This window comes from Cryptotermes secundus, unplaced genomic scaffold, assembly GCF_002891405.2.
Source record: "Cryptotermes secundus unplaced genomic scaffold, Csec_1.0 scaffold1045, whole genome shotgun sequence".
NCBI lineage: Eukaryota > Metazoa > Arthropoda > Insecta > Blattodea > Kalotermitidae > Cryptotermes > Cryptotermes secundus.
Window position 1 is genome coordinate 378741 of NW_019740665.1, and position 19432 is coordinate 398172.

Sequence of the window (19432 nt, forward strand, 5' to 3'; positions counted from 1 at the left end):
TGACAATTTTAGTAAATAATTCCGCCTTCTTGGACGTGGCGCCGTGTAGATCTTGTGCGAACCGACGATTCGGAGGAATATATCGCTTCCATCTTCAGGGTAGAAAAGTTCGCGAGCGAGGAACCAACGTGAGCAGGTAGCTGCAAACTGAGCCACAGTTTTATTGATCGGCACCAGGCTGTAATTTTTCATGCATACTTATATTTTATATTGAAACGTTTCTGAGCATCTCAATATAAATAAACCTAATAGATCTGCCACATCTGTACATCAAACAATCTCATTCTTCAGTCACTCACTCACTCATGGAGCTGAGCCCTTCTTGAGAAGCCGCCAATTGTGCAGCTACTCAAGAATTTCCCAGCGTTTTATGGAACCCGAAGGTTCATTACCGTGTTCACAAGAGCCCTCCACTGGTCCCTGTCCTGAGCCAGATCAATATAATTCATACCATCCCATCCTACGTCTCTAAGATCCATTTTAATATTGTCCACCCACCTTCCTAGTTATCTCATTTCTTCTGGCTTTCCCGCCAATATCCAAATGCATTCTTCTTCTCCTCCTCCATTCGTGCTACATGCCCTGCCCAGCTCATCCTCCTTGACTTGAGCATTCTAATTATACTTGGAGAAGAGTACAAGTTATGAAGCTCCTCATTATGCAGTTTTCTCCAACCTCCTGTCACTTGAACCCTCTTCGGGCCAAATGTTCCCCAAACAACCTGTTCTGAAACACCCTCAGTAACAATCTTATTCTTGCCTGCACTAATTTAAATACAGATCGCGTCAAGGAACGGAGAAACAATTTATTTTCTAGCGGCAGAAATAAGTCAATGTGAGTCACTCATCTTACCTGAGGCTTACAATAATGACGTATTGAATGTGGAAGAAGGGCAGGTAACAAATTTTGGTGGCCGCATTGACAGCTGTGAACAGTAACGGAAACTTAAACAACATGACGACCAGCCCCTGTCTCCCTTATATAGAGACGTTGATTAAAACAGCGGTTATTTATTCACAAATTTCTAACATAATTCCGAATGCAAAGACATAATAAGCAGCTCTGTGTCCTTAATGGCTGTTAATATCTTATTTTTTTATTTTTTTCTCATACGGTTGGGAATGCGTATTAGACCTTATAACACTGGACAATAGAGACATGACCTGAATATATTAGCATAATATTATCAGGGTTGGTTCTGCAACCAGCTATACCACGAACTCGACCGGCGTGACGTCACATCAACGTACATACTTATATATTGTGTGCAACTTTAATAATATTTTTCATTTCTCACTATAGAGGTAAACTGCATACCGTGGTGGATTGTGCATATTCCTGTAGACTTGAAGGAAAAAATGGCAAATTTGATGGGATATTAGTGGAACAATATTTGCAAAACTTCAGCCGCGTCTGTGGTCTAGTGGTCAGAGTTCCTGGCTACAGATCCTGAGGTTCCGAGTTCGATTCCCGGTGAGACCAGATTTTCTGAGAAGTAGTGGGTCTGGAACGTGGTCCACTCAGCCTCCTGAGGATAATTAAGGAGCTACTTGAATGAAAATGTAACGGCTCCGGTCTAGAAAACCGAAATTAACGGCAGTGGGGATTCGTTGCGTACACCACACGACACCCTCTATCCGCAAAAGTTGGCACTCACTTCACCGACAAGAGGCGGCCGCTCTGTCGGTATACTTTGCTTGCAAACTAAAAGCCACGGAGTTTAGTTTTTTTTCAGTCGCAATAACTGACCCATGCGAAACGAAAGATATATGATTTTACGCAGTACAGGTGTAAGAAAAAACAAAACACCGCATGTAACTGTGCAGTGTCACGGAAGAAAGAGAGCAACTCGAAAATTATCACAAATAAATTCCAAATTAATGTTTTGAAAATGTGAACAACCTCTCTTACGATATTTTGCCTCTGGGACGACAGTGGACCTCGGGGCCTTCTGAATACTAAGCAGAAGTGCGACTCTCTTAATCGTGATGTTGCATAAGGTTCTCATTCAGTCGAATCTTTCTATGGCTTTACAGCCCTTTGTTGGATCTTGGGCGCTTTTTCACTTTCTTAATCCTATACAGGCCGGTCACGGTAGCCGAGCGGTCTAAGGCATGTACTGTCTTCGCTCGCTTGGAAACCGGGATCGTGGGTTGGAATCTCACTTAGGGCATGGATGTTTAGTCTGTGTGCGTTTCTCTATGTTTGTATACATGTAAATGCTTTGCGACGAGCTGATCACCCGCCCAAGGAGTCCTACCGAATGTGTAAGATCTAGAAAAACCGAAGTGAACGGAGAAGTTCATGGAGATAGGCCTAGGCCCACTGGGGCTGTAGTGCCAAGGGAAAAAAAATCCTATACAGAATCGGTAAGACTCCTTGGAGGGGGGGATCAGCCCGTCGCAAGGGCGCTACATCCACACCGAACAACACAAACAGTATAAACGATGACAGACCTTCATGCCTTGAGTGGGATTCGAAACCACGACACCAGCTTTGAAGAGAGCGAAGACGGTTCATGCCTTAGAACGCGCGGCCTCTGTGGTCGGCCGTAGAATGATGTTCTTAAGCCAAATTAAGCATAATTAACGCAGCAATCCCTCGCCAAACGCGATTTTTTGCCAGTCGTGTATTCAAATATCCATTTTTGGCTAATCACTAAGTTTGGGTTTGTAGTTTTCAAGTTTTTATATTTCGGGAAGAGAAATATACGTTTTACACATTAAGAGATACTCATTTTCAGGGAATATGGCTGCGATAACACCTGAAATCTCTTTCTAGCGCCCATATTATCATTGCTGTACGTTTTCTTGCAATAGCTTATTATACCTTACGAGTAGTTTATTTTTAAACATGTTATTTTGCCTGTGTATAATCGTTTTATGTCTAGTATATGAACAGACTTCTTAATCAGGCTTTGACGAATGTTAACAGCAGCCGCGGTTCCCTTAACCCCCACTTTCCCGTAAGACCTTTGTCTTTTAAACCGCGGAGATTTTCAGGAAGTTAACCGCAATTGGCGACCATTCGTATATAATTGCATTAGCACCAGAAGCACATGCAGTTGATGAACAATGACTGGAGGAACAACTGAAGATAGAAAAGTTATGTAAATTCTGAGCAGGAATACGAATGCTGACTGTTTGAGAAACCGAAAGAGAATATTTAGCGCCCATATAAAGATTTATTCCAAACTATGTGGGGTGCCTACGCCTGAGAAATAATCGTAATTATACTTAATATTCTGAAAAAGTCTTTTGTCGCAATGATCTGCAGATTCTTTTTAATTCGCTGAAACTCACTGAAGTGAATCGTAATAGAGTTCCATGCATTAGTGGCATATTGAAGATTAAAGTCAAAGTCAAAGTCACATTGCGACTGGCGGTCAGTCAGTCTGGGGCTCATGACCAGATATTAATTATTACCATTTGACAGTTACAGTCTTGTTTCTGTGGGGCGCCCTCTCTGACAAGAGGACGGGTCTGTCTTTTGTATATGCTGCTGGCCCTTGCCAGCACAGTCTTTCGCGGGTCCAAGTCCCTTGGGACTCGTGACCATATTTTACTGTCTAGTCAGAGTCAGAGTCACGTTACCACTGACGGTCAGTCAGTCTGTCTGTCTTGGTGTCGAGCCCCAGCTGGGGCTCATGACCAGATATTTCTTTTGTATGAAAGTTACTGTCCTGTCCATGTGTAGCGCCCTCTCTGACGAGAGGTCGGGTCTGTCATTTGTTAGTCAGTCTGTAGTAATTTGTCCATTGTCTGTATTTACACATATTTGCAATACATACTTATATAAATGTACAATATTTACACGGCCTCCGTCAGTCCAGGCTAGGTACAGCAGATTATGCCCTTTTATATATATATAAATAAATATCCTAATAGTATTAGCTATCACGGCAGTCTAGTCACTTTACTGTCTATCTCACCGAAGCAAAATATAAGGTCAGTAACTGACCGCATAGAAAACACCTCTCCCAGCAGTTCCTCTATTGTTGCGTGATGTCACAAATGGGCTATAGCCTAGTAACGGCCGTTGTTTACAAAAACATTACTTAGCAACAGGTCTACATGCTACAGCACTAAGTTCTATAAAGACTGGTTCAGATATTCAAAAGTTAATAAGGGGTGGGGTTCACAGACACGCAGAAAACATGGAGATCGCATGAGGCAACTTTACAAAAGTAGGCTAAAAATCAACTTGATGATAAAAGTAAATGTTTGAAGTCTCTCTACACACCAAAATAATTTACGAAATAATTTCGCAATACGAAAACTTATCCAAGGACATGCTGATAGTTTAGCATGTTTGTCTTCTCAGTGACTCTTTAATTTTACTGAGGTTAAGGTTCATAAAATTACCAAAACGTCTATAGTTTGCACAAAAATATCTGAAAGTAAATAGTTAATCTCTAGTCGACGTAATAGCATGGAAAACTTTACGATCATCTGCTAAAAGAAGATATTTTGAATGATCGGTTACATATTGTGGTCCCAACACTGGCCCTTATGGTACACCAGATAACAAAACAAACCAAGATGAGATTATGTTACGAATAAGTATACATGACTGATCTGTACATTATATAAAACGCAGCCAGTTTAGGTTATCAGGAGTAATTCATAACTATTAAGTTAATGGAGAAAAGAATGGTAAAAAAACAAAGAAACTCCATGATTTTAGTCCGCAAGCGAACTATACCGACCGAGCTACCGCTGCTTGTTGTCGAAGTTCAATGCCAACTTTTGCGGATAGAGGATGTCACGTGGTCAGCGCAACGAATCCACACGGCCGTTAATTTCGGTTTCCTCAATTCTCATCACGAGGCTGAGTGGACCAGACCCACTAATTCTCAGAAAAAATCAGAAAAAATCCACCTCATTTGGACTCGAACCCCCGACCTTCAAAATTGTAACATAGTGCCCTCAACCAACTACGCTACCGCGTACCCCACCCTATCATTTGGATATATACATGTGTATATATATATATACATATGTGTGTGTGTGTGTATATATATATATACACACACACACATACACACAAAAATTTGTCCTCTTAGTTGAGGGTTGGACGTAAGGCTGACGACCTTGCTCTGCAAAATTATTATTGTTGCGATATCCAATGAAGTGAAAACCGGATGGCCTAATGTGGCAGAACCTTCTAAGAAAATATGTGCTCAGAAAGGGCTGTTTTGCCACTGTGGATAATTAAATTCTAAGTTTTGAGATAAAAAGTGGCGTCATCTAGTGATAAATATTGTCACGTGTTAGAATGACTATAGACGGGATTTGGGTTGGTGACATGATTTGTTGACCACACAGCTGGGAACTGCATGTAATTATAAAGATATCACTGACCTCCACGCTTTACAAATCACTAGAGCACACGCTAAGTCTCTTCAGTCTGCTTTCACTAATCGTTTCCTGGTAACGGATCTTAACAATGGAGATTCTTCAGCTTCTGTGCTCACATCGTTGCCTGTTGGCTAATACTTCACAGCTGAACTGCTGCAACAAGCAGCTTGAGACTAACGACCAATAATTTTATTTTCCAACTAAACGCTTGCGGTCATATTCCTTATGTTATATCCTCTTTGACGAGAGGATGGATCTGTCATCTAAACAAACGAGGAGGTAACAGGACCAGTTACAAGTGTACATATTAAAACGCCTATTATTATACAGTGTTCGCTGTGTCTTAATGCATTGATTCTCAAAACGGGTCAAAGCCCCAGGGTGTCATGATGTACGATAATTTAGTGCGGGGATGGGGGGGGAGTTGCCAGGTTCTCAAGAATTATTTAAATTATGTACAGTTCTGGCAAGTCATTACGTAAATGTAGCTGCAGAAGGCGAAGAATTTTGCCAGATTTTGTGACTGTACAGGAATATTTTATAGCACAATATAGGTATAGAGTTGTGGTTAAGGCATTTATGTTCCTCTTATTGTACGGGGAACGCGGTAGCCCAGTTGGTTGAGGCACTATGCTACAAGTCGGAAGGTCACGGGTTTGATTCCCGATGAGTTCACTGATTTTTCAATTGACCTAATCTTTCTAGCCTCACTATGACCCTGGGGTCGACTCAGCCTCTAACAGAAATGAGTACCAGGATTCTTCCTAAGGGTAAAGGGCTGCCGGGGCGTAAGTCTGACAACCTCAACGCCATCTTTGAGCCAGTTGTCTAGAAAATGTGGGCGCCTCGTCCTCTCACAACCCTATGGGCCTCCATGGCCTGTTTCAGGGATAGCTTTTCCATGATTTTTTTTGTCATTCTACAGCCTGGTAGGCACCAGCAAAAATGTACATAACTGTGATTTTTATGACAGCGTAGGAGCATTCTATGAGAATAGGTATAGAGAAGCTCTAATGTTATTTGTCACCGAACAGCTTCATAAAGACCTGCATCAATGCAGGAAAGCACTTTATGCGACCGTGGAGGTATATTTTATACATTTACTGTATGTGTTGAGGGGTGGTGAAGGTATTCATGTTCCTGCTGTCACCGTACAGCCTGTTAGGGACCTGCAACAATGTGCAGAACCGCACTTTTCGCTGACAGGTAGAGTTGGGGAAGGGGGGACGTCGCTTAAATATGTGTATTTTTTAGGGTTTCAAGACATCACAAGCCGGTCACGGTAGCCGAGCGGTGTAAGGCATGTACTGTCCTCGCTCGCTCGGAAGCCGGGATCTTGGGTTCGAATCCCACACAAGGCGTTTATTCTGTGTTTGTGTTGTCCTGTGTTTATGTAGAGGCCTTGCGACGAGCTGATCACCCGTCCAAGGAGTCCTACCGTCTGTAAAAATGATCATGAAACTGAGAAATCAGCCCTATGCTCCAAAATGAGAGCAAGAGGAGAGAAAAAAGAATACAGGCACCACGAAGCCTGATACTGCTGTCTTGCTGCAGTACTTTTGCAAGGAAGGGCCAGGGGTCAGGTGTACAGCGCGAAACGTACGTCTCTCACCTGTGAAGTCATAAGAAGCGAACAGGCTCTAACATACCCGCATTGTTGTTGTTTACATGCACTGCGTAGACAGACCGAATAGAGTACAGCGCAGAGGCAGTGTTGTCAGTTTTGATTGGCAAGACTTTGTGCAGATATGCGCGGTGCAAATAGGGTGGGGAAGTTGAACTTTCTGTTACAACATTTTGGNATGTTATCACTAAAGAAACCTCACTCTGACTTAATGGCACTTGTCGAAACAAATCTTTCTAATTATTTTTTACGAAGATAATTAGGGTTATTTACAACACTTATAATTGACATGTACGTCCACATAGAATAAAAGTGATTTGAAGATTAATATTTTCTAGGAATTAACGCCATGTAGTCTGTTAAAACTTCTACCGGCGTTTCGGAATAACCTACTACCTCCGTCTGCAGTGTCGACCGATGCTGCTATCTCTTGTTTCTCTTCGTAACTACTTGCTAAGGTACATAAGACAGAAGACCAAGACTTGACGGTTTTATATACCAAGGTCCATAACTATATATCCTATTGCCACCATAAACTGCTGCCTGTCAATGAAGAGTTTCTGGGATATAACGCTGTACAGTCAACCGACGTTTCGGAGGAAAATGTGGTCTCTGTCTTGAGGGTCGACGAATAAGTCAAGCAAGAAACCAGCGCGGAGCAGATAACAAGCAGACCTGATTCACGCCGGTTTCTTGCCTTCTTTTTCGACCCTGAACACAGAGGAGATATGTTTCTCCGAAACATTGGTTGACTTCCAACGAACTACACAGCGTTATATCCCAGGAAAATAGAATTCTTCATAATCACCGCTGTGAGAACCTCAAATCATACACTTTTAATATTTATTTGTGTCATTTTCTTTGGTCAGGGCTAAACTTTCTGTTCTAAATTTTCAGGTTCCAGAGCATGTGTTCGGTTCATACGAGTAGATTGCACCTGGAAGCAGCTGGGTTTCGCAACAACTTCCATTCCAGGTGCAAAACGAGAAAGCAGATGCTCATAACATATAACGTAATTAAGAATATACTTTCGAAATAAGAACTCGTGAAATATACTTTGAGCGTTTGTTATACCATCTGCTTTTAGTTTCTTGTAATTGGAGCTTATTGTATAACTTCGGCTTTCAGGAATAAGCCGCATAGAAAATTGAAGTTTTTTCAGTGTTTCAGTAAGCAAAGCTATTGCCATCTTCAGGGCCAATGTCTTGTCTCTGGGGAGCTTGGAGGGCGAAACATGTTACGCCCACAGTTAAAATGGAGGGCCAGCATACTCTTCAAGAGGGCTGAACAGACCAGGCATGGCCTAATCCATGAAGAAAATTATGATATTTTAAATCCTCTATTCTTCATATATCTGAATTGTAGAGTTTCCCTTCAATACTATCACGTGTGTAAGTGTGACTATAGACGTGGTTTGGATTGGTAATCGGATTTATTGAACACTTACAGATCGTAACGACAAGTAACTGTAGCGCTATCGCTAATTCACACACTCTGCAGTTCATTACAACACTCACTAAGATTTCTCAGTCTGTTGCATCTTCACTGATTGTCGCCTGGTAACGGCTTCTAATGCCATAGCTTCCTAAGCTTCCGTATTCGAATCCTAACTGGCCGTAGACTGTCTCACAACTAACTAAACTCTAGACGTGTCCTGCTTATAACATCTCGGCACGGACCGCACAGAAAACACCTGTCCCAACAGTTCTGTTGTTGTGTCACGTAGCTGTCGCACGGACAGCGTGCGTGTTACGAATATGTTACTGCCATTATCTAGCAATGGTTGTTTTATAGCTGTTTATTTGGGGTCGTTGCCTAGCATCGGGTATACATGTCACAATATGGTACACTTCCTGCAGATGGTGTTGTGTGACCGAAACATGTCATGGTTTTAACAGCATGTAATCAAAACAGAGAAATAAAATAAATACACTTAAATGGGAATTTACATCTTGTTCTAGTATAGGGAAGCGCCGGGATAGCTCAGTCGGTATAGAGACGGGCTACGGGCTCGACGGCCGGGCTTCGATTTCCTGCTGGGGCAAGATATTTCTCTTTTCTGTGACGTCTATACCGGCCCTGGTGCACACCCAGAGGCGAGGATGTGAGGCTGACCACTCACCTTCATCTCGTACAGAGGTCAAGAATCGTGGAGCTACACCTCCATTCCCACATATCATCTTATTATGTTGCTTACTTAATTAACCATAGGGACAAGTTTACCTTTCTAATATAGACAGTATATGTGGGGGGGATGGTAACCCTGTAAAAACTTCAGAAATTAATTCTGAATTGGTTCAGGTCCGAAACCCTAATCCATAAACATGAACTATGTTTCGGAACATTTCAGTGTAACTTTAAATAGTTATTAAGCCTGTTATGACTACACATCACTGTGTCAGGTGGTCAGGAAGCTAATAATTGAATTTCCTGTGATACTGACTCACGTATAAAGAGGAACACTTTAATTGGAGGCGTTAAAATTAATTCCTAACCCCTACTGACACTGTCGATGAATCCTTACCTGGCTACCTGAACTCATTCTGCCTTAAGGAACTCTTCAAGACTGCGTGTGATTTGACTATACAATGCTTGCTTGAGCAGCTTTTTATTACCTGAAACACCCCCACTGCTACTGTTATATATTCTATGGTTACCAGCTGCCTTCCCTTGGGTATTGCGTCTCAGAAGAAGTCCACCGATAACAGGTAACACCTGTTGTTCACTACACCTTGCCTCTCATATCCAGCTGTCTGCTTCCACAAGCACCTTGTAGCATATAAAACTTTTCTCTACTTACAAATAAAACGCAAAATTTTAATTATATTTAATAAATCTGCGTTATTTGCGAGAATTACATTAAATAAAAACATTGATAAAGAGCTCTGCTTGCCACCTAATTTCACGACGGTTTCTTGTTTGTCTTCTCTTTTGGATCCTGAAGATGGAAGCGACATGTTCGTCCCGAATTGTCGTTTCAATTTCAACGGACTACACTTCGTTTTATCCACGAACATAGAATCCTTCTTTTAACAGAGATCATATGCCTATCTGACCTTTCTCATGGTTCACTGGAAAAATATTACGAAGAGGAAAGGAGCACCCCATATTTTTTTTTTCGTTTTTTTGTAACAAACAATGATTAGCTTCCATATAAGAGGCACAGTTAAATAGTATGAGATTTGTTAATGTATTACCTGATGATGGCTCCATGAGCTGAATCATGTGATATTATACGACCAATAAGCTCAGTTATGCACAGTGAAATGTGAGCGAGTTTTTGGTATATCGTTGTGTTTGACAGGAAAAATAAAACTCATACATAGATTATTTCCACCAAGGACATCATACGAGTATTCTATTCGATGCAATTCAAGTATCCAACGGGTTAACGTTGTTTTCTTGAAATTCTCGGTTCAAATATGGACGAGAACACCGGCCATGCTGAGTGAAGAAATTTGCAGTCTCAGTCCCCCGGAAAATGCCGGATAGTGCCTCGATTAGACCACGATCGCTTTCTTCTGAGTCCTTTTCATCATTCATCCATCATCCTATCATTCCACTATCAGCGTAGTAAAATAACCTTTAAAAAAAGGGCACATCGAAGTCTATGTGAAGTGATTTTCACAAGAACTGACGCCTGACACGCGCAACAATTACAAATAATATGGCTTGAAAAGAAGTAAAGGGCGTAGGAATAAGCGAGGAAATATTTATCATACAACAAAAAACAAACACCGTCATTTTAGTCCGCAAGCGAACTATACCGACCGAACGACCGCCGCTTGTCGGCGAAGTTTAGTGCCAACTTTTGCGGATAGAGGGTGTCGCGTGGTCAGCGCAACGAATCCGCACGGACGTCAATTTAAGTGTTCTAGGCCGTAGCCCCTATTTCCTTGAAACAGCTCCTCAATTATCATCACGAGACTGAGTGGACCCCGTTCCAGACCCACTCCTTCTCAGAAAAATGTCGTAGCGCCGGGAATCGAACCCGGACCTCTGGATCTATAGCCAGGAATGCTCACCACTAGACCACAGAGGCGGTCATGTTTACCATATAGTGGTGCCAATTGCGGAGGTTTGGTTTTCAGTGAATGTGAATTTTCTTAACTATATTATCACTTGCTTCAACAGCCAATTGCAGTGGAAAGCACTACCCTGTGTTTACTTCGCTCTCATGAGCTTTGGTATAGAGTGCAGTGTTCCCACATCACTGCATACTGCAACATAGGTTACGCCTGGGGAGTGGGAAAACTGTCAGTGACTTTGATGGTTCCGGTCCATGGTTCTCGAGTAAGAGGTGTGTTTCATGTGAACCACAAACCCCCACGATAGTACTGCTATCGATTTTTCTAATTTGGCAACAGTCCGTCTATGTACATATGATGTTGAGTTGGATAGGATGTTCTCAATACTTTGTTTATTATGAGTACTGTACTTCAGATATGGGAAACTAACATGGAAAGTGTGGCCGCGCCATAGCTCAAGCGGTTAGTCGCTTGCTTACCTCCGCGGTGGCCCGGGTTCGATCCCGGCTCTGGTCAAGTGGGATTTGTGGTGGACAAAGTGGCGCTGGGGCAGATTTTCTCCGAGTACTTCCATTTCCCCTGTCAATCTTCATTCCACCAATTGCTCCACAATCACCCTCACCTATCATCTGGGGCTGGTACAATAGGCCAGAAGTGGCCGCAGTACAAGGGACTTAGTACCACCCCACTAGCAATAAAAAGAAAACATGGAAAGTAAGAATTATGGAGCCGGGATATCTCACTCAGCATAGCGACTGGACTATATAGTGAACGACCAAGAAATCGGGGTACGATTCCTGGCAGGCAAAGATATCTTTGTGTTCTCCGTATTGTACAGGCCTTCTTCGGGATAGGGGAGCTGTAGAGTGAATGTGAACACCCACCTCCAAATAATGTTGAGGTTAGGAATGGCGGGGCTATACCTCTACTGCTCCATGTTTTCATGTCGTCGTGTATAATTAAGTACAGGGATACATTGTATGGTAACAAATTATTGCTAACGCGGTTGAAAACAGTTCACTCCATAACTACTTTGCCGGTATATGAGGGAGAGTCAGCAAACAGGCCACAAATGGGAGTAAAACAGCTGTAATGGACGTAATAGGTTTTCTATGCGTAGTGCTAGGTAGCAGCGCAGTCAAGCTTCTAGGTAACAGATGCGCATGCCATGTTCAGAGGCTGGTTTCGATAGTCAATATGGCAACCGAGCTTGAGGACTGTACTACTGAAGAACAGCGTCCTCTTGTGTGTTTTCTATGGGCAGTAGGACACAATGTAAAGGTCATTCATACAGAAATTTTTCATGTTTACGGCGGGAAGGGTCCGTCGTTTAAAACGGGTCACAACTGGGTTGAGAAATTCTCTCAACGACATTCCAAAGTCGCAGATGATGGCCGACCAAGTGCGGAAGTGGCTGAGACAACAGTCAAAAGACTTTTGTGCTGCGGATTTCGACGCACTGGTAAAGAGATAGGACAAGTTTATCAATGTTAGTGGAGGATATATCGAGAAAGAAGTGCTTTTTTTTTCAGGTTCAAATATCACATGTTTTACGTTTTATAATAATTTATGATATATTTACTGACTCTTCCTTGTAGAAACAGCATCTGGTACCCAATGGCTAGGAGGCTGGGTGGTGCCAGTGTCGATGTGAATGCTTTGGAGGAGAGAAAAATCTTTGTCCTCAGTCGGGAATCGAAATTGAAATCCCTATTAATCCATGTTTTAGCCTGGTCGCTTTTCGGACTGGGAGGAAGTTACTGAACTATTTGATGGTTAGTATGCAGATGTTGCCTTCAGGGACTAGGTATACAGTATTAAGAAATGTAAGCATAATATTGCAATACAGGCAATTGGGTTTAGAATGTATAATTTGTTTTTCTAAACTTTTATTTCGCATCTGATGAAAAAAACTGGTTATCTAAAAGATGAAGACCTAAACAGAGAAGGAAATCTGGAGTGGAGTGTTATAATATTGAAGTTCTGAGGGAAATGAACTAGAAAAGACATACCAAGTCGGGATAGCGCAGTCAGTGTAGCGACTTGCTACGGCTTGGATGTCCGTGGGGTAAGAGGACAAGTTCCGATATAGGCAAACTTTTTATCCTTTCTAGTTCGTCCAGACTGGCTGTGGGGATCAGATTATTATCCAGTGGGTAGCGGGTTGTCTTTTCCTGGGGGTAAAGCTGACCACTGATCTCCAACTAGTCCCAAGATCAAGAATACCTAGATCTATACATCCACTACCCCATACGTCTTCGTGGTATAGTACTCAATTAATTAAACACAGGAACAGTTTTGCCTTTACCTTCGGGAATAGAGAAATCTTGCAGACTCTTCTAAGGAAATATATGGCTTAAAAATGGCCTGTTTTGCCAACGATGATAAAACTTTGAAAGAATTTTCAGTCTGATTAATATTTATGTTCGGAACATGCGTAGAATCGCATGGAGGTTGTCACACAGGGGTTTTTATATTCGATTTTAAACAAAACTGAAAAATATCGGCGGATTTTAGTGGAACTGCCTCAAGATCAAACATTATGAAAACCCGTTCATTAGTTCACGAGATGTTACGTGAGCACAGACAGACTTGGGAAACCCAATGGACGCATTTTTATTACTTTTCAGTGAGGGCTTAACAGTTCATCAGTTGTTGAGTAATTCGTGTTTGCGTTCTTTAAATGGATTGCTTGCAACCGTTCTGTCCAGAAACATTTATCTTCTCGTCTGCTGTCTAAAAACTTAAAAATTACAATATACAAAACTATAATTTTGCCTGTGGTTATGTATGGGTGTGAAACTTTGTCTCTGATATTAAGGGAGGAACATAGACTGAGGGCGTTTGACAACAGGGCGCTGAAGAGAATATTTGGACCGAAGAGAGATGAAGTAACAGGAGGTTGGAAAAAACTACATAATGAGGAGCTTCATAACTTGTACTCTTCTCCAAGTATAATTAGAATGATCAAGTCAAGAAGGATGAGATCGGCAGGGCATGTAGCACAAATGGGGTAGAAGAGGAATGCATATATGATATTGGTGGGAAAGCCAGAAGGAAGGAGACCACTAGGAAGACCAAGACGTAGGAGTGTTGATAATTTTAAAATGGATCCCAGAGAGATAGAATGTTGTGATGTGGACTAGATCGATCTGGCTTAGGATAGGGACCAGTTGAGGGCTCTTTTGAACAAGGTAAACAGCCTTCTGTTTCCGCAATATTTTGGGAAATTCTTGAGTGGCTAAGGGACTGGCGGCTCCTCAAGAAAGGTTCAGCTCCACGGTGTTAGTTATATTTAAATGGAATTGTAACATGGCTAGTGACATACACACTATACGTGGGCGGTGCCCTGACTTACTATTAAGAGGGTGGAGGTGGGCGGGGAGGCTTTTTTACTTTTTTTAGAAAATATATTGCAGAGGAAGTCAGACTCAGGAAGGCATGAAGGACGAGCATTCTGCAGTGTTCGCTATTCCTCCTTTATTATAATGCTACAATGAACAAAAAAGCAGAATTGTTCTATAGCGAAGTGCATACTATTGTTAAAAGGGAGAAAGAGATGGAATGAACATTATTCACTGTAAAAAAGGGGGGCGAATAAATTGACAAAAGATATTTCGGGAGGAAATAGTATCATGAGTACAATATACTGATTTAAACCATGTGCTTCATTTTTTCATCCAAAAACCAACGTGTTTATAGAAGTGTCAAAGCTAAAAAGCCATTTCAAATTTTCTTTTTTCCAGTGTTGGAAAATGCATTCACCTTCCTAACTATGGAATCTTTGGAGCGGAACATTGTTGGCTTCTTATGATGATTTTTAAAGAGAGGGGAGGAGCTAACACACGGCAGACTCCTTTCATATAAAGAAAACAAGTTTCGAAACATCACAATATACGTAAAGTTTCCGTTTCAAGGTATGAAAAGTTTTAAAAATAATATTAATCCTATACTTAGTTACGGGCCGGTCACGGTAGCCGAGCGGTCTAAGGCATGTACTGTCTTCGCTTGCTTGGAAACCGGGATCATGGGTTCGAATCCCACTCAGGACATGGATGTTTAGTTTGTGTGTGTGCGTTTTTCTGTGTTTGTGTACAGGTAGAGGCCTTGCGACGAGCTGATCACCCGCCCAAGGAGTCCTACCGAATGTGTAAGATCTAGAAAAACCGAAGTGAACGGAGAAGTTCATGGAGATAGGCTTAGGCCCACTGGAGCTGTAGTGCCAAGGGGGGAAAAAAAATACTTAGTTACGTAATCAGACACCACGCCATGAAGACATATGATTGAGTGGGTGTGTAGATCCGTCATTCTTAACCTCCGTACTAGGTAGAAGTAAGTGGTCATCTTCACGCCCCTGCAGCTTTACCCACGGAAAAAGAGCCCCAGATTCGAAATGGACCCCTTCCGAATAGAAGTAAGAAGCATTACCTGCTGAGCTAACTTGCTAGTTTGCGGTATATCAACCTATCATAGCACGGTCTTCTAGGCTTACCACAGCGAGAACCCGACGTTTCGGAGAAAAATATCACATCCATCTTCAGGATAAAAAATAAAATAAGAAATAAACCAGGTGAGATAATCTTCCCGCTTATTTTTGTTGTTTTTTTTTTGCTTGTATTCTTCGAGTCTGTTCCTCCGAAACGTCGTGCCCTCTTCGAGCTACCCTGCGTTACAAATCAGATTACCTTATTAATCAATTGGTTGTGGTTCTTCTTTCCTTGGTGCCAGTAACTTCTATTGCTAGTAAATCATAAGTGCTGAAAGCCACAATGCGGAGTACAAGACAAGCGAGTGGAGATGCATGCTAAACCATTGGAACGCTTTTGCATTTTGTTCACAAGTTATCCAAACTCCTCTCCCCCCACCCCCGCCCCCCATGTCCTTCTCATTAAGTGAATGCACTTTCCAACAGCCAGTACAGGAAACGCGAAATTAGAATACAGAGTGCAGGCAAGTAGATTTACTGCAAGCTGCAAGCAAGACTAATGTTTACTGTGCATCCAATTTCATTTCACTCAGCCCTAATGGCAAGGCGGATATGCGAATCTATTGTGTAGTTCGTAGGAAATTGGGTTCATGAACCGCTTTGAAGTTCGTATATATATTTTATATACAAGCAGATTGAGGCTAAACAAAGACATATTTCAGAATCAGTGTTTTATAGTTACTGAAATCGATATTCAATGCTTGTACTCGGGTAATGCTTGCTACCATTCAGTCCAGAACCTTTTGTCTTCTCGTCTGCTGTCCAAAAACGTAAAAATTATAACATACAAAACTATAATTTTTCCTGTGGTTCTGTATGGGTGTGAAACTTGGTCTCTGACATTAAGGGAAGAACACAGACTGAGGGTGTTTGAGAACAGGGTGCTGAGGAGAATATTTGGACCGAAGGGAGATGAAGTGACAGGAGGTTGGAGAAAACTGCATAATGAGGAGCTTCATAACTTGTACTATTCTCCAAGTATAATTAGAGTGATTAAGTCAAGGAGGGTAAGATGGGCAGGGTCTGTCGTTTGCAATTGTTGTTGGTTTCGCCAGCGCACTCATTCTCAGGTCCGAGTCCCGCTGGACTCATGACAATATTTTACTGCCTCAGAATCGGGACTCTACCAATGTCGAGGGCCAGTTCCCCGTATTTATATCCCCCCGGAGCAGGGTGGCGCAGTTATACCCCCAGGAACTGGGTTCCCTTTTTCGTACCCTCCTACGACTCACAGGGCTACGGGGGAGGTATTCGAATCCGCTTCCAGGCCGGTGACATCTGTCACTGCATTATGCTAAGCCTGTTAACTCGTTGTGAAAGACAAAATCAAAGTGAAAGTTACTTTACGACTGGCGGATTATGACTAAGACAGGCTGACGTAGAGGTAAAGATTTTGACTTGTATTTTGGAGGTGTTCGTTTCGAATCTCGGTCTGGACACCCACTCTTCTGAAAATCTTCGTAGTTTTCCTCTGTTCCTCCAGGAAAATGAAAGGATGGTACCTAGATTATGCCACGATTGCTTCTTTCCAATTATTTTCCGGTACACCACTCGTCTATTGCCGGCGTCTAAGGATGAAAACATCACCGCCATCTGTGAGCCGATTGTCTAGACTGTGTGGGAACCTCGACGTCTCACAACCTTACGGGCCTTCAATGCCTGTTACAGGGATAGCTTTACGTTTTTACCAGTCGATCTATTATTATACCACTTGACATAGCGTCTAGCTACTGGGAGCACCGTAAGTTTCCATACAAAGGGGGGGGCATGCGGTAGAGTAGTTGGTTGAGGCACTATGCTACAAGCCGTAAGGTCGCGGGTTCAGATCCCGATGAGGTAATTGGATTTTTTCAGTTGACCTAATCCTTCTAGCCGCACTATGATCCTAGGGTCGACTCAGCCTCTAACAGAAATGAGTACCAGGAATGTTCTTGGGGGCGGCCGGCGCGTAGGGCTGACAACCTTGCCTCCATCTATGAGCTGATTGTCTAGAAAATGTGGGAACCTCAACATCTCAGAACCCCATGGGCCTCCATAGCCGGTTACAGGGATAGCTTTACTTACTTTACTTACAACATTGGTTTAGTGTGAAGGTATGCCGTTACAAGTTCTGTATGAATTTTAGATACGAAACAAAAATATCATATAATATTAATACTGATATAACGATTTGTAGAGAAAACATGAGGACAGAGCAGTATATTTCTGTGTTCATTTTGTGCATTTCATGCAAGCAGCATATAATATTAATTAGGCCGTATCATAGCTCAGGCGGTTAATCGCCGTTTTCCACTGCGGCGTCTCGGGTTCGAGGCCGGGTCAGGTCATGTGAGGTTTGTGGTGAACAAAGTGGCACTAGGGCAGGTTTTCTCCGAGTACTTCGTTTTCCTCTGCCAATTATCTTTCCACTGGCTACTCCACATTCAACATCTATCATCAGGGGTCGGTAAAATAGGCAAGAGAGTGGAAGACGTACCAATTGGACTCAGTCTCACCCCACCCCAAGAAACTAAAAGAAAAAATAATTGGTTAGTCAGAATGGGATAGGACTTGTTTTGTACCTCGGGGATATGAATGATGTTTCACGAAATGACGCAACGAAGGTGTGATCACTGTAACTAATTTTATGGTAATGATGTCTGAGACCATGTTCTAAGCAGACGCCTTGACACTGAAAATTCACGACTCGTCAAATCTGAACTTTAACAAAGACGCGCGGTGTAATATATGCCATAAATTTAATGTAATATAATGTAATATATTTTACTAAACTGTAATGTAACTGCTTTAATACATCCAAGGAATACAGACTTTGGAAAGCTTACAGTCATTCAGCTGGTGACGGTATTAAATTGTTTTTATTGACGCCTGAATTTTCATTACTGTTTTCACATGAGCCAGCCACTAGACTGTCTTGTGTTAGCTGAATGCAAGGGGCAAGGACTAGAAAATTACCTTGCAAACTTACATTTAAGCTGGTAGTAAACTCTGACTCTGACTCTGACTCTGACTCTGACTCTGACAAGATTACGAATGTGAATGCCGAGCGACCGTCGCTTGTCGGCGAAGTTAGTGCCAACTTTAGCGGATAGAGGGTGTCACGTGTCAGCACAACGAATCCCCACGGCGGTTAATCTCGGTTTTCTAGACCGGAGCCGCTACTTTTCCATTCAAGTAGTTCCTGAATTATCCTCACGAGGTTGAGTGGGCCCCGTTCCCGACTCACTACTTGTCAGAAAATCTGGTAGCGTCGGGAATCGAATCCGGGACCTCCGGATCTGTAGCCAGGAACTCTGACCACTAGACCACAGAGGCGGTCTCTATAAATGAAACAGAACCTTTTTCAAGAACTTTTAGATTTGAGGAATTAAACTCGTACAGTGGAAATCATCGTAAATACCAGTCAAAAGATTGTTGTACAGTGTAGTTAGAAATCTACAAGCCTAGTTCAAAACATGGTTTTACAAACTGTGGGTGTTCTCTAATGTGGGTTAACGAATTCTACAGAATTATTTAAATCGTGGGCGTATCGACGAACAGTTCTGTTAAGTCTGTAAGTCAGTAAAATCCTTAACACAGGCTGTTTGGGAAAAAGTGATCACAAGCCGGAAGGTCCCTAGAAACGCGAACACGCTATATTTCTGTCCCAATACTCCTGATGACATCATAGCTTCAAGGTGAATCGCATAGATTTATGGATCATTTTAGGGTACCACAACATCACGAAGTTTGAGAACCGCTGGTACGTAGGATAATTCAATTTTAAAGGCCAAAATGGTTGCGTGATGACGCAGGGAACAATACAGAATGTCTGTTAGAAGCACATTAGTATAGGCATTGGTTTCTGGGAAAGAAACTCGTACACAATACAGATAATAATAATAATAATAATAATAATAATAAATCTAACTCTGTAACAGGTATGGACGCCCAT

The 19432-nt window shown here is 42.2% G+C and overlaps 2 protein-coding genes across 3 annotated transcripts in view; one reads left to right on the forward strand and one right to left on the reverse strand.

The window, feature by feature from the left end:
• Positions 1–19432, forward strand: part of LOC111872567 — a 67538-nt gene that overhangs the window by 27456 nt on the left and 20650 nt on the right. The window contains exon 3 of one of the 2 annotated variants that reach the window (XR_004513916.1): positions 7882–8062. The exons of the other annotated variant lie outside the window; for it this stretch is intronic. The gene's annotated coding sequence lies outside the window, so the exon portion shown is untranslated. Of the gene's footprint in view, positions 1–7881; positions 8063–19432 lie in introns of those variants that run through there. 2 annotated transcript variants of the gene reach the window in all.
• LOC111872568 (tumor necrosis factor receptor superfamily member 14) overlaps positions 1–19432 on the reverse strand; it is a 35945-nt gene that overhangs the window by 15065 nt on the left and 1448 nt on the right. The gene's annotated exons all lie outside the window — the stretch shown is intronic.